The sequence below is a fragment of the Ciconia boyciana genome, chromosome 7 (genome assembly GCF_034638445.1).
Source record: "Ciconia boyciana chromosome 7, ASM3463844v1, whole genome shotgun sequence".
NCBI classification, from domain to species: domain Eukaryota; kingdom Metazoa; phylum Chordata; class Aves; order Ciconiiformes; family Ciconiidae; genus Ciconia; species Ciconia boyciana.
Window position 1 is genome coordinate 58041038 of NC_132940.1, and position 13407 is coordinate 58054444.

Genomic DNA, 13407 nt, shown 5'->3' on the forward strand with positions numbered 1-13407 from the left:
TTCGGTAATTTTTTTTTTAATTAATAGTAACGAATAAATATTAAAGGTTAAACGTTATTTGCGGAGAGAGTGGAAACATCTGCCGGATTTTTTGCGTCCTCTCGTCTTGTCTTTTTTTTCCCCCCTCTCAAAAAAAAAAAAAGCTTACTCTTTGCTAGGAGGTCCCAGGGCAGGTTTCGGGGTGCGGGAGGATCGGCAGCCCTCCCCGCTCCCCCGCCGGCCCTCCCGCCCTCCGGCTGGGCTTCTCCCCGCCATCACCCTTCGGGTTTAGTCTCTTAAACCCTCACCGAGGGTTTCTCGATGGCCAGAGGAAAGGCCTTCAGCACAGATTTACCCAGCAGAGTCCACGCACACCGGAGACCCATCAGCTCCAGGGCTTCAGCAGGAGGGATGGGGTGTTCGACTCCTAAATTTTAACCTGTATGATTCCAAAAGCAACAGAAATGTTTGGAGGTCTTCAGAAGATCCCCGTATCTCCCCTCCAGAGTAAAGTTGTTGGTCATTAGATGACTGATGATTTAAAAGATGCCTGTTAACAGCCCCAAGTTGAGAGACAGGGACCCACGCTCTAAAGTAAAAATCTAACGTGATTTTTAAAAAAAAATGTGCTGGGGATCTTTAAAAGCCCCGAGGACTTACCCTTAAGGCATTATTCAAAGAAAAAAAAAAAAAACCTGAGACTGGCGGTTCGTCACAGGCAATTGTAAAGGGTTTCAAAGGACCGATCAAACGAGTTGGAGAGTAATCTACATTAAAGTCCGGATGGCAGTGTTACAACATGCACCTGCAGGGTATTTGCTATCCGTGCCCCTTACAGAGCTACAAATCACCATTAAAGAAAGCTGCTTAAGCTTCCTCCTCGCTTCTAGAAAGACTTACTCGGGCTCCTTCACTTTGATATTTATACATCTTGTTATTGATAAGTGTGGGGCTGTTCAGCGCTCCCTTCCCCCTCCCGGACCGTTCCCGGGCACTTTTGCACCCTTCCCCCCCCCCCCCGCCCCCACGCACGGCTCCAGGCGGGTGTTCAGGGAGCCCGGCCCCACGAAAGACACGCGTGGGCGTGCCGCTCCCCCCCCCCCCCGCGGAAACCTGCGAAGTGCCGGGGCCGGGACAAGTTTTATTCTCTTTTATTTATCTAGTTTCCCCCCAGCCGGCGCGGCTCTCCCGGGCGGGCGCTGTCACCGGGGAGACCGGGGCAGCCCGGGCCGCATCGGCACGCTGGATGTCCCGGCGGATTTTCTCACAGTTGCGGGAGGCGCAGACATGGAAATGAGCTCATTAGGGGGGAGTGGCAGCCGCCCAGGCCTCCCCCGCCCCCGGCCCGGCACGGCCCGGCCCGGCCCGGCCCGCTGCAGCCCGGGGATCCGGGAGATCTCTCCCCTGTCGACGGTTTTTGGGGGAAGTCGCGGCAGTTTCATCCGTGGCTGCGCAGAGCCCCGGAGCGGGCGCGGTTAACCCTTGGCACGCCGCGGGGCCGTCGCTGCCGGCCGGGAGAGCCCCGGCCACCCCCGCTCCCCCCCCGCGCTCCCACGGGCGGCATCCAGCGTGCGCGGTGCTCCCCGGGCAGGCGATGTCAGCGAGGAAAAATAAAGTTGTAAAACAAACAAACAAACAAGCCGGGAAAGGTAGAACTGAAAAACAAAGAAAAAGAAAGAGGGAAAAAAACCCCAAACAATCAAGATTTTCCACCCAGTCGAGGATAAAAAGGCGCAAGGGTCAACAGGGATTCATCAGCCGCTTCCCACGGGTGCAGGCAGGGCTGGCAACGCCGAGTCACTGAACCTGGATTTCTGTTTCGGGGAATTTCAGTGATGAGGTCTGTTTTCAGTACTTTCCTCGAGTGGGTTCTTGCAAACAACCAAAAACCCCGCCCCGTCGCAGGTGTGAGGCTGGTGCCCCCGGTCCTTGGGCCGGCGGTGCCCTGCGGGCGGCCCGGCTGGCCGGGCGGGGTGCCGGGGGCCCGGGGAGCCCCGAGGCGCAGCAGCGGGGACCCCCACCGCTGCGACGTGGCGGTTCCTGCCCCGGGCAGCTGTGGGAGCACCCCGGGAGGGAGCAGAAAGGGGCTTTGCCGCGCTTGCTGCGGAAGAGGATTTAGCTACAGTTTGTGTGAAAAACGAAAAGAGAAGGCAAAACACAAAAGGAAGGGAAAACATCCCGGACCGGTGTATCTGCCTCATCTCTTCGCACCCCCCTGCTGCGGAGCCTTCAGCGCCCACCGAAGCGCGCACTGTCGGGGCTGGGGCGAGCCGGCGGGACGGGGCAGGCGCTCGGCAGCGCTGCCAGCTCCCTCCGCCAAAGTTTGCCAAAATCAACCCCTCTCCGCGGAGCTGCCCTTGGAGGGGCCGGTGGGGCACGAGGGGAGCGGGATCCGCCGCCCCGACAGGCTGCCTCCAGGAAGGTCGCCTCAAGCGCAAGGGAAAAACCCGCGCAGCGCCCAAACCGCGGGGCGCTCCGCGGAGCAACGCGCAGAGCCGCGCTGGGATGCGTGTCCTCCCCACCAGAAGTCGCGCAACTTCTCCCTCGGAGCCATCCGGGGGGGATCCCCGTCCCCGCAGCCGTGACCCACCCCCCCCTCCTCCCCCGGAGCAGGCTCAGTGCTGATGCCACGGTGGAGCCGGGAGGGTTTGGGTCAGCTGGGCCGGAGAAGGGGGGTCGGACAAGCCGGAGCCCCCCAGGGCAGCGGGTGGCACATATGGGGGCTCCGCCGGGGGGGCCGTCCCGCCCCCCCCCCGGGGGCGGGCAGGGCCTGGCACCTTTCCTGCCACATAACGGCGTGCGCAACTCGCAGTCGCCTCCAAACTGTTGCAAAACAAACCTCCGGCACGTTTACAGGGCTGGCAAGAAGGTGGCGAACCGCAGGGCCGAAAGCCCGAACCCCTTCCTGGCCCCCCCGCCGCCGGCCCGACCACCCCCCAGCCCGCAGCCGACGGGGGGGCACGGGGCGAGCGAGGGGCGAGCGAGGGGCGAGCGCGCCTTGGGCCAAGCACTAATTTGGTGTGTACGCTTAAGCCTGCCATCTGAAGTGCTGTATAGCAACGAGGGGAAAGGGGTGTATTTGCGACTGGATGATTTAGGTTGTTGCTAGGATGTGAGAACAAAAAATCTTCAATAAGTCGGGGAGGAGGGAGGCCGGGGCAGTGGGGGAGGAAGGGGGGTTACAAGGTTTGTCACAGGGAAAAGTGCAGACATCTGCTGGAACTTCCATATCTAAGCTGTTCATTTACAGGAGCCAACTTCTGAAATCTCCACAATTAGATCTGCATTGTTCTTTCTCAACAACACTGCCTAGAAAGAAAAGGTCTTCTCTGTCGGGGCCAATCCAACGAAGCGTTTGACGTTATTAAATAATAAAGCGATTGTGATTTACATTGTTGTTCAGAAAAAGGGCCAATTATCCACTGTTATGTTGCCATAAAGATCATATTAACTCGAATTAGTAATCAAACAATATGCTAGCGTTAAAAGTATAGAGAGGACAACGCGACTGGTCTTGTTGCATCCTCACTTTTCCTTGTAAAACCAGAAGCATAAATACACTTGAAAGAGGCGCAGAAACTTCATCCTTAACGGGACAAAAGTGCGAGAGGTACCGGCGTTTGTGATTAATGGTCCCCGTGTTGGTTGTTCTCAATTAATTCGAAGCCACCCAAATCTCATCCTGATTTTGCTGTTTGCAAATTAATTCTTCTGCCGAATATCACGGGGAAAGTTCCACGACGCTCCGCGAATCGGGGCGATTTTTTTGGTGATGTAGGGCTGGGTTTAGGATTGGGATTTTGGGGCGCTTTTTGGTTTGTTTTTTTGTGTTTCTTTTTCAGAGTAACATTTTTAAAAGGCGTTTGAGTTCAATCCAAAGACGAGCCTCACCGCCATCAAAACGCAAACCCAGCCGCATCCTTGCGCTCCAGCAAATTTCCTCTGGCATAATCAAATCGTTATTTTTATTAAAGCGGTTATTAGGTTTATAACTCATTTGCCACTTAAATTTGTGCAACCAAGCAAGGCGATCTAAATAGGTTCGAGTTGCCCCTTGGGTCCGGGGTGTAAGCGGTAAGAAGGAGGATTAACGACGGGTGTGTGCAGCAGCAGGACACAAAGGCTAGCAAGGGGAAAGGCAGCGGGAAGCCCGGAGCGCGGAGCAGCGGCCGCCCGCACCTCCTTCCCCCGGGCGGTGCCGGGCACCCCGCGCACCGCCAGCCCGGGGGGACGGGGCACCCCCGGCAAAGCCCCCGCTTCCCTTCTGGGGCTACTGAGCAGCAACGGGGCGAAGGCCGGCGCTGGGAGGGCTCCAACTTGTTGGCAGTAAATAAGGCGCTGTCAGGTGGCGGTGCTCCGGCGTGTTTGAAACATCCCGAAAACAAAGTGTAAACGATCTGGATTTTTCACCCAGGCGCATCGATACGATCTCTTCTCTCCTGTGTAGACAAGATCCGTTCTTTTGTGCGGGGGATGACAAGATCTGACCCGTGGAAACGTGCTCCAGGCACCCACCGGCATCTGACTGTTATTTCTAATGTCATTTATTGCCAACGCGTTTTGTTATCAGCCGGGGGAGGGGAGTTTACTCGGAGCTCAGGTAATAACTGGTTAGCTGTCAGCTCCCCCCGTTTAGCAGTATTCAGGCAAAGAATGGCTTTGCCAAACTGTTCCAGGAGCTGATGCTATTTGTTACCACGATTAGGGGGAAAAAAAGAACTTTCACAGTAACATGGGTTTTTATAAGCAAACGCCGAGCAATTTTCCTCAGCGCAATGCATCAGCAAGTATATCCAAAAGAGCTTAATCTACTTCTCGCAGGATAGGTGCAAGAGGAATCAGCAAGGGCTGCTCCGGGATGCCGTGAAAATCCCGGCTCATTGGCTTGCCCGCGATAGGATGAGGCACATTAAATGCGAGGCGGAGAGGGACGGAATCAATCAGCCCCCTTGGCTGAGGAGTGAGCCCTCGCTCTGGAAATAATTTCGAATAAAACTTGAGTAACCAAGTGTAACCATCTAGCTGCCTCTGAGCAGATCTCGGGGGGGGGGGGGGGGGGGGAAGAAGTGACGGAAAAAAGCCGAGAAAAAACAATCCGGACCGAATTAATAGGAGCGCAAAGTTTTTATCCGTGTATAAAGATAATATATTAAGCCAAAAAGGAGACAGGTTATCTCTAAACAGGATTAATCTACGTTCGTGTATAGGATTAGACCATCTCATCCGTTTAAAAACACTGTCTCTCCTCCTCCCCACACCATTTTATTATCTATATATTTTAAAAAACAAAAACAAAAAACAACCAAAAACCAACCAAACTTTCCCCGTTAGGAGCACTTGGAAAACGCATTTTATTAATCGAGAGCCTTTTTTTTTTTTTTTTTAATCAAATGCAACTGCTGGCCCTGAATGAGCCGCCTTGTGAGGAAACGGGCCATTTTTTAAAACCTGTGATCAAAACAGACCTGTCTTCAGAGAGAGCACAGCAGATTTAAATGTTGGTCAAAAGGAGTCACAACTGTTCATTAAAAGCAAACCCTAACTAGTGCTAATGTATAGCCATTTTGTGAGCTCAGGACTGTGGAAAGAGGCGAAAAAAGTCTGAGAGTGTGAGCTGATGCCGTGCTGGCTGGCAGTGTGTGGTCTATTGTAGGGAATGTGCTTTTTCCACTGAACAGAGAGCCCCCCTCTTTTATTCCCCAGCTCTACTGCACCTGCACTGGATCAGGGAGCTACTGCCATTCACCACATCAACAGAGAAGACATCTCTGACAGCACTCAATTCATTACATTTCTTCCTGCTTTTCAAACCAACACACAAAAAAAAAAAAAAAAAAAAAAAAAAGAGTATTGCCAATCAGTGCCGGGGGGGGCAGGGAAAGAAATCTTACAATACTTTATATTCGCGACTCATTTTGGGTTTCATTACTCAGAAAACTCACTTCTCAGCCAGTTACAACTTTTTCTTTCTTCCTTCCTTTCTTCCTCTCTCCGCTCAGGGGGCTGCTGGCAGGAGGAGCCGAGGCGAGTGCCATCTCCCTCCTTCGCGCCGGGCCCCGCAGCCCCGGAGAAGAGAGCGAGGGGCGATGTCGGGTGTCCCCAGGAGAAAGAGCTACAAGTTTATCCATAATTCATGGTAGCAGAGCAGCCTGCTCTCGGGAGCCGGGGAGAAAGAAACGGCCAAAGAGAGCAAAGTGTCCTTCAGCGTTTGGGGGGTGGCGGGGGGGCACCCCGGGTGCCCGGGCGGGGGCGGCGGGGCAGCTCCGGGGCCGGCGGCCACGGCAGGGAGGGGACCCCGGGGAGAAAGTTGTTGCCGGCAAAACTCCTCGGAAGGGACTCCGGGGAACTGAGGGTTAGTTTGGGTTCTTCAAGAACCGTTTTTCAGAAGCGTTTGCGAGCGAGAGAAACCGAGCCGAGGGGTTTAGATCGAGGTATTTGATCTTGCCGGATCCAGACATCTAATTAGAGTGGCCTCAGCGGTTGAAACGGTGTTAATTCCCATTGTTCCCCGCTCAGATCCCTTGGCCCTCCACCGCTGGGCTACTCTCCTTTTCAAAATCCAAAATAAAAATCTTTCTATTTGGAACAAAAACAAATTTCTCTCTTTCCCCCCTCTCTGGCCCATTTTCCTCTACCGCGAGCAAAAGCAAACACTCCTGGGTATTTTTTCTCAGACGCTGGCAAAGAATCACACCCCCTCAGTGGGATCTTAAGAGAAATAAATCACAAGGAGCTCTTGCCTACCTGAAAAGTAGGAGGAAATCCGATTGCCTGGTTTCGGGTGTAATGTGTGTATCGATAAGGAAGACACTGCCGTCTCAGAAACGGGACCCAATTAATCTATGGGTTTCCTTACATCAACCCCGGTTCGGATGTGTGCTTTGGAAATATTGATTCATGTGACAGGCAAGTCGCAACTACTGTGTGTGCACAACATGGGGAGGACACGGAGCGAGAACCCGCAGCAACGCAACCCCACTCGCGGGAGAGCCAGATTGCTTTTTAAGCTAAAACTAATAATTTCATAACTGATTCACATTCAATCTGGCGCCGGTGACGTCACGGGGCATTAGCATACGAGGAGGGATGAAGCCAGTGTGGCTGGAGTTGATAAGGTGCCTCCTGAGGAATTCGCTGCTTGTTTTAATACATTAATTATTCCTCTGTCTTTCGCAAGTTTTGCAATTTGTAAGAGCTTAAAGGAACCATCGTTCCAAGAAATGCCAGAAGGACACGTTGGAGAGCTTCTCCCGCGGCACCCGCACCGCTGGCAGGAGACGGGCAGCCGGGGGCAGCGCGGGGACGAGCCCCGGCCCCGCTCCCGAGAGCTCCGGCTCCGGAGAGCCCCGGCTCCCGAGAGCCCCGGCCCCAGCCCCGCTCCCGAGAGCCCCGGCTCCCGCCCTGCCGCAGCCGGCCGGCCCGGCCGCCCTGCAGAGCGCTGCGGGGTTTAGTTCTAATTAAGCTGGACCCGGGCCCGGGCGTCCTTACTCGCCCGAGGAAGCTCCGCTCGCCCGGCCGGGCCTCCCCAGCGCCGGGAGCTGCCCGCAGGAGGGGGGGCAGGTTTGCAGGATCAGGCCCGGGGCCGGGGATGTGTGTGAGTGTGCGTGTCCCAAGGCACCTCTCCGCAGGCCCCCCGCGGGAGAGGCTCTGCAGAGGCCTGTTTCTCTCCAGCACCCGGTGGGATTCTCCCCCTCCACCCCCCCCGTTAATCACGACTTTCTGCAAAAAAGCTCCCGCATTACGTCATCAGCCCTAACTGCTGCGGAGATGATGGGGTCACCGAGGTCCCGGGGCGGGGGAGCCCGCAGGGGGCCGGGCCTCCCCTCCCGCTCCTCCGGGGCAGCGGCTCAGGGCGCGGGGCTCCGCCGCCTGTCCGGGAGCGGGGGCACATCCCGGCCGCGGGGCCGGGGCAGCCCTCTGCCCGCTGCCGGGCTCCGGAGAGGGGGACGCGCTCCGGGGAGCCGGGAGGTCACAGCCCAGCTCCGCGCCCCGGGGCCGGCAGGTCTCCCCCGGGGCTCGCCGGGGTCCCACTGCCCCCAGAGACTCTAGGAAGGGGCGGCATCGCCGCTTTGGCCCCACCGAGCTCCGCCGGGCCCCGCGGGAGCGGCCTGGCAGTCCCCCGCCCCGTGGAGTGCCCCTCAGGGACCCCCCCCGAGCCGCGGGCCCTCTCGCTCCTCTGAAGAAGTCAACCGCCTTGGAATAACCGCTCGGTGACTCGAGTCCGAAAGGCACTTAGAGGGAGGGAGAGGCTTTTATCGGCGCGGGGGCGGGGAAGGGGATGCAAACAGAACGCATGGAAACCCTAAAAGAATTTTAAATTAAGAAAACTGGAAAGAAAAAAGACATAAAGACAGGCTGTGAAAGCTCTCGTCCACATGGCAGAGGTCCTGGTTCCCGCAGCCGGAGTCACCGCAGAGGAGCTCCGGGAGAAACTTCCCCGGCCCGGCCCCGCTCCCCGCGCGGCCGCCGCCAGCCGGGACCCCCGAGGACGGGCCGGGCCCAGCGCTCCGGCGGGAAGGTCGTCAGCGCTGCCGGCGTCTCCTGCGGGAGAGCCGGGCCGGCAGGGACCGACCTGCCCCCGCAAGAAGCGTCCGAGCCCGGGTCGCTATCGACGTTGCTAAATTATGATGAAAAATCACAGCTCTTTTCTGCGCGCCCCCTCCTCCCGCACGCACAGGCGCACACGGATACAAACACACGCACACGCACGCACACACAGTCACACACTCACTCTCACACACACACACTCACACACTCTCACACACGCACACAGGGCTCAGCCGCAGCAAACCCGCAGCGCGCTCCCGAAGCCCAGCTCCCGAACCACCGGGGCAAGGGCCGGGGCTCTGCCCTGTCCCCCTCCCGCTCACCCGCCCGCACGGCACCTGCCAGCGCAGGCGGCTCCGCCGAGCTGCGGAGCGCGGAGCGGAGCAGGCAGCGCGGCCGGGGCGCGGGCGCGGTCCCCGGGCAGAGCCGGCCGGGCGCTCGGCGCGGGGGACGGAGCTCGCCCTCCCGCTCTTGCACAGCCAAACGTGCAGCTCCGAGAATTTCCATCCCCGGGTTCCTCTGCTTTTCAGCTCGCCGGTGAAAAAGCCCCCACACTCACTTCAGTGCTGTGCGTCCTCGCCAAGAGAATTGATTCCTCAAAAGCAAACTATTACCGAACTTCTTGCGATTCCCCGTGCCATCGTCAGAAAAACTGGTTTTAATTACCAAAACTAAAATAGCGGTGGTGCTAACTAGCAGGCGATCAAACCGCAATCAAACTTCAATCTCTGAGCAGTTAGCTATAAACTGTCAGCAACTGAAAAGTAAACCTGGTGCACACAAAGGCTCTGTTTAATTTTCTTGTTGTAATGGCTCTAAATGAGGACCCCATCACTATGCAGTTAAGCGGTGTTGCTTGTCCCCCTGAGGCGCTGATCAGTTCTTTTTAATGTGAGAAAACTGGCAGCTCGAAGCCCGTCAATGGAGCTCCCACAACAAAAGTCCTGAAAAGCTGAATGAATTGGGTTTGTAATTACTGCTTCCCTCTCCCCCCTTGCAGCTTATCTCTTATTCATTCAACATATATTATTGTCACCTAATCGCACACTCCCAACATTTTTTTTTTTTTTTAGTATCTGCTACTGCGGACATGTTTGTTGTAGAAATTAAACAAAATAATCCTCCCTTCTCTCGCCCCCCCCCAAGAACAAAAACGTTGGAACGACAGTGCCAGGCGAGGCTGGCTGGCGTTACAAGGCACAGACGAAGCTCTCCCGCCACCCGAATGTCAGCGTTTTGCATATATCCTCGGAAATCCCGTACGCACCGAAGCAGGCTTTAGATTTTAATATTTGAGTTAGATCAGGATTTAAATAACTGAAGTGTATCTAATCACACCTATCAGTAATGGGCCTCTTTCCTTCAGTGGGACCTATATTACAGACTGCTTGAATTGCTGCGCTATCTCCCTCCTGTTCGGAGGCAGAGATACAGGTCTGCTGCCCGTTGGAGACGGGGAGGAATTCACCTGGGGAGAGAAGACGCTGCTGCGGGGACCGCCGCCACCCCCGGTGTCCCACCGGCACCAGTGGGCAACTCAAAGAATCGAAATAGGTTTCCAGCCAGGGAAGGTCTGGGGCAGCGGCAGCCGCTCGGCCCGGCCCTGCCGCGGGCTGGAGCAGGGGCTGGGGGCAGGAGCCTCTCCCCAGGTCCCCCACCGCAAGAAGCTGTCGGTTGCAGAAATAAGTACAGCTATTACAACCCAATCTACTAACAGTCTAAATAATTAATTGAACCATTGCTCTTTGACCCTTGGAAAGTCCAGTAGGGACCCGTTTGTAGTAATAATACCCCCGAATGAGCCCTTGTCAAATATTCATTTAGTGGTTAATGTGAGCGATTTCCCCCTGGGACAGTCTGTAATACCAGCTTCCCAGCTTTGGCAAGAAACCCTGCTAATCTACCTCTCCAGTTCAGCAAAATATTTTAACACCCCGGTCCTTAAAAAGCCGTAAAAAAAAATCACAGGGGGAACTCTAATCTTATCCTTGGGTTCATTTCGGCTCTGTGGAAGGTTAGCGAAACGTTATACCGGCGCTCTTGGACCGAGCATCACCCTGGCTATAAAGCACACAGCAATTCACCAGAGGAAAAACACGGAGAACCCAAAAGGTCTTCAATAACCAAAATAAAACATACCCACGAGCTCCGCTACACGTTTCAGCTGCCATAGGCGAAAGCCCAGGACAACGGTTTAGGTGTAAATGGGGTCGTTGGATGTGTCGAATTGAAAATTAGCAGTGGACAATGGCCTTCCTCCAAGTAACACTTTAAAAATAAAATCGTTCAGCTGTACGTGTAAAATGCTTTGGGTTATCCTCTCTAAACGGATAAATGGATGGATGGATGGATGGATGGATGGATGGGTGGGTGGATGGATGTAAGGAATCTGTCCAAGGGAGATCAGGTTTCAACCACATATATTCCACATCGTACTCCGAAACCTAAGCTTAAACAAATTGCCCATATAAAAAGTTGCTGAATTCACTAAGCCTGAATATGTGGCTTAGTGCCTTTTGTTTAATGGTATTAGCTGGCCTTCTCTATGCGAATTGTAAAAGGACCAACATTTCCAACTACCCCCCTCGAATATTTTAGTTAGCACTTCAAAAAGGGGCCAGGTTTTATTGCTGTTAATTGGCTAAGATTCGCTTTTAAAAAATGGAATGGCGATATCGATTGGGCTTTTATTCCTCGTCCTCTTTTCTCAGCGAGGCGAGCGGGAGCGGGGATGTGGGCTCGTTACCACGTGAATAATCCCCAGACGCATTGCAAACGCTCACGGCTCTGAAAAAAAAAATATTTTACTCGTTGCTTTAACCTAAAAGACATAGAAAAGGTTGGAAATCTGCAAGAATTGCTGTGCTGCCCAACTACCGCGATGGCGCAGAAATACAAGGGACAAAGGGAGCTAAACTACGAGACCAGGCAGTGAGCAAAACTCCCATCTCCTGGTCTGGCAATGTCCCTTTTCCTCTGGACACCAGCCTTCAAGGACGGAGGCCCGAACTGAGCCTAGGAAAGAGCACTGCTAAATAAAAGCCACAACCAGCCAGGTAACTTTTTTCGTGTGGGGTTTTTTTTCTGCCTTCTTCCTCCCCGAGCTAAACCGAAATCCAGTGACCGACAAGAAATACGAGAGAGCAAAGCTGAGCAACACTTGCCCCCACGCAGAAGTGCCCACTTCGTGCCTTGCCTAAGCCGACCGTCACATCCTTCCCTCGCCACGCACAACACGCCGTTAGCGGAAGACACGACCAGTTTGCAATCACAGTGCCCCCCGTTTCGCACCCGTTTTTAAGAAATTATTATTAACTGCTTGCATCTCCCTTCCGCGCCTTCCCCAAGGGAACCGCAGCCGCGTTAGCAGCACCAAATAAAGGCTGGGGCTTCAGGGGGAGGACCACGGGCTGCCGCTGCGGCTGCTCCGCTCCGCCGCCCGCCGCCCCCTGCCCTGCCCGGGGCCAGGGGCCCTGTCGCCGGCCGGAGCGCGGCCCGCGGCCGCCAGCGCGCAGCGGCGCGGAGCCGCCTCCTCGGCAAGGGCGGTTACAACCGGACAAAGTAAAACTCTACCTGGCACGGATGGCGGATCGCTCCCTCCTCCTATCTGGCGGGCGCCACCGCTTCTCTTTGGGGCTTGCGACCGGCTGCAGAGAGTGTCCGAAACCGGGCTTACACCGCGCTGGCAATTTAAGAAATAGGATTCAAGAAAGAGCTGTGATAAAGCGCGAAAGTCTCTGGCATTCGACTGTTGTTGTTTGTTTGTTCGCTTTTTGCTGTTTCTTACCTTTGCCCGGCCAAGCCCCCCGCCCCCCCGCTCGCCGCCTCCCGCGCTGCCCCGAAGCCGGGAGAGGAAAGTTTGGGAAGTCCCGGACAAAGGGAGCGGGGCGCGCTCGGCCCCCGCCGGGCCGGCCGCCTTCTGCTTCCCGGCCCCGAGAAGCCGCCTGCCCCGCTGCATGCCGCGCAGGAGGCGGGCGGCGTGGGGACAAGAGAGGAAGGAGTCTCCCGCGGGCAGGGGAGCTCCGCTCGCCGTGCCCCTGCCCGGCTGCCGCTCCCGCGCCGCCTCCGCGCCCGCCGGCCCCGGCTCGGCCCCGCCGCGGGCAACAAGTGGTCAAACGCGGCCGCGTCCGAACCCCCCTACCCCATGGCACCCCGCGTCCTCGGAGGGGAAGGGAACCGGGAAACGAGGCCCTCACCCCGCCTTCCCGTCCCCCCGAAGGAGGCGCAGGCAGTTACTCCATTAAAGCTGTCGTGCTTTCTCTCTCTCTCGCTCTACGCACGTATAAAAATATTTATGCGTCATATATATTGCTGCATTATTTATCGTACTCGGTTGGCTACGATGATACCTTCGACTGCATGAATTATTTAAAAAACATCTTGCGTCACAAAAATAAATCCAAGAGTCAAGCGGAACTTCAGTGTCCATATGTCAAAAATTTATTTATCTCAAACTGTGCATAATGGAGTAAAAACTTAACTTGAATATGTACCTGTTATAAGGATGGTATTAGTTCAAATATATACATGGACTGTCGGCAGACTGATTTCAAATAATACAGAGCCGAATCTTTGAAATACAACTACGGAAAATGAGAAAAAAAAGAACTTAAAATATCATCACAATAAATTTACAGAAATATTACAAACCATAAGAAAATATTTCAAACACAGTAATTTCAGGTTGGTTTTTTTTCTTTTTTTTTTTTTTTTTTTTCCTTTTCTTTTCTTTGAACAGGATGAAGTCTGGAAACAAAAAGTTATTATAAATTAACAAACGGCGTGTGAACCTGCATGGCAATTTTTGCTTTTTAACAAGAAGTAAAAAAAAAAAAAAATTTAGTACAATCTAAACGTTTGCCCTTTTACAGCAAACCAAGC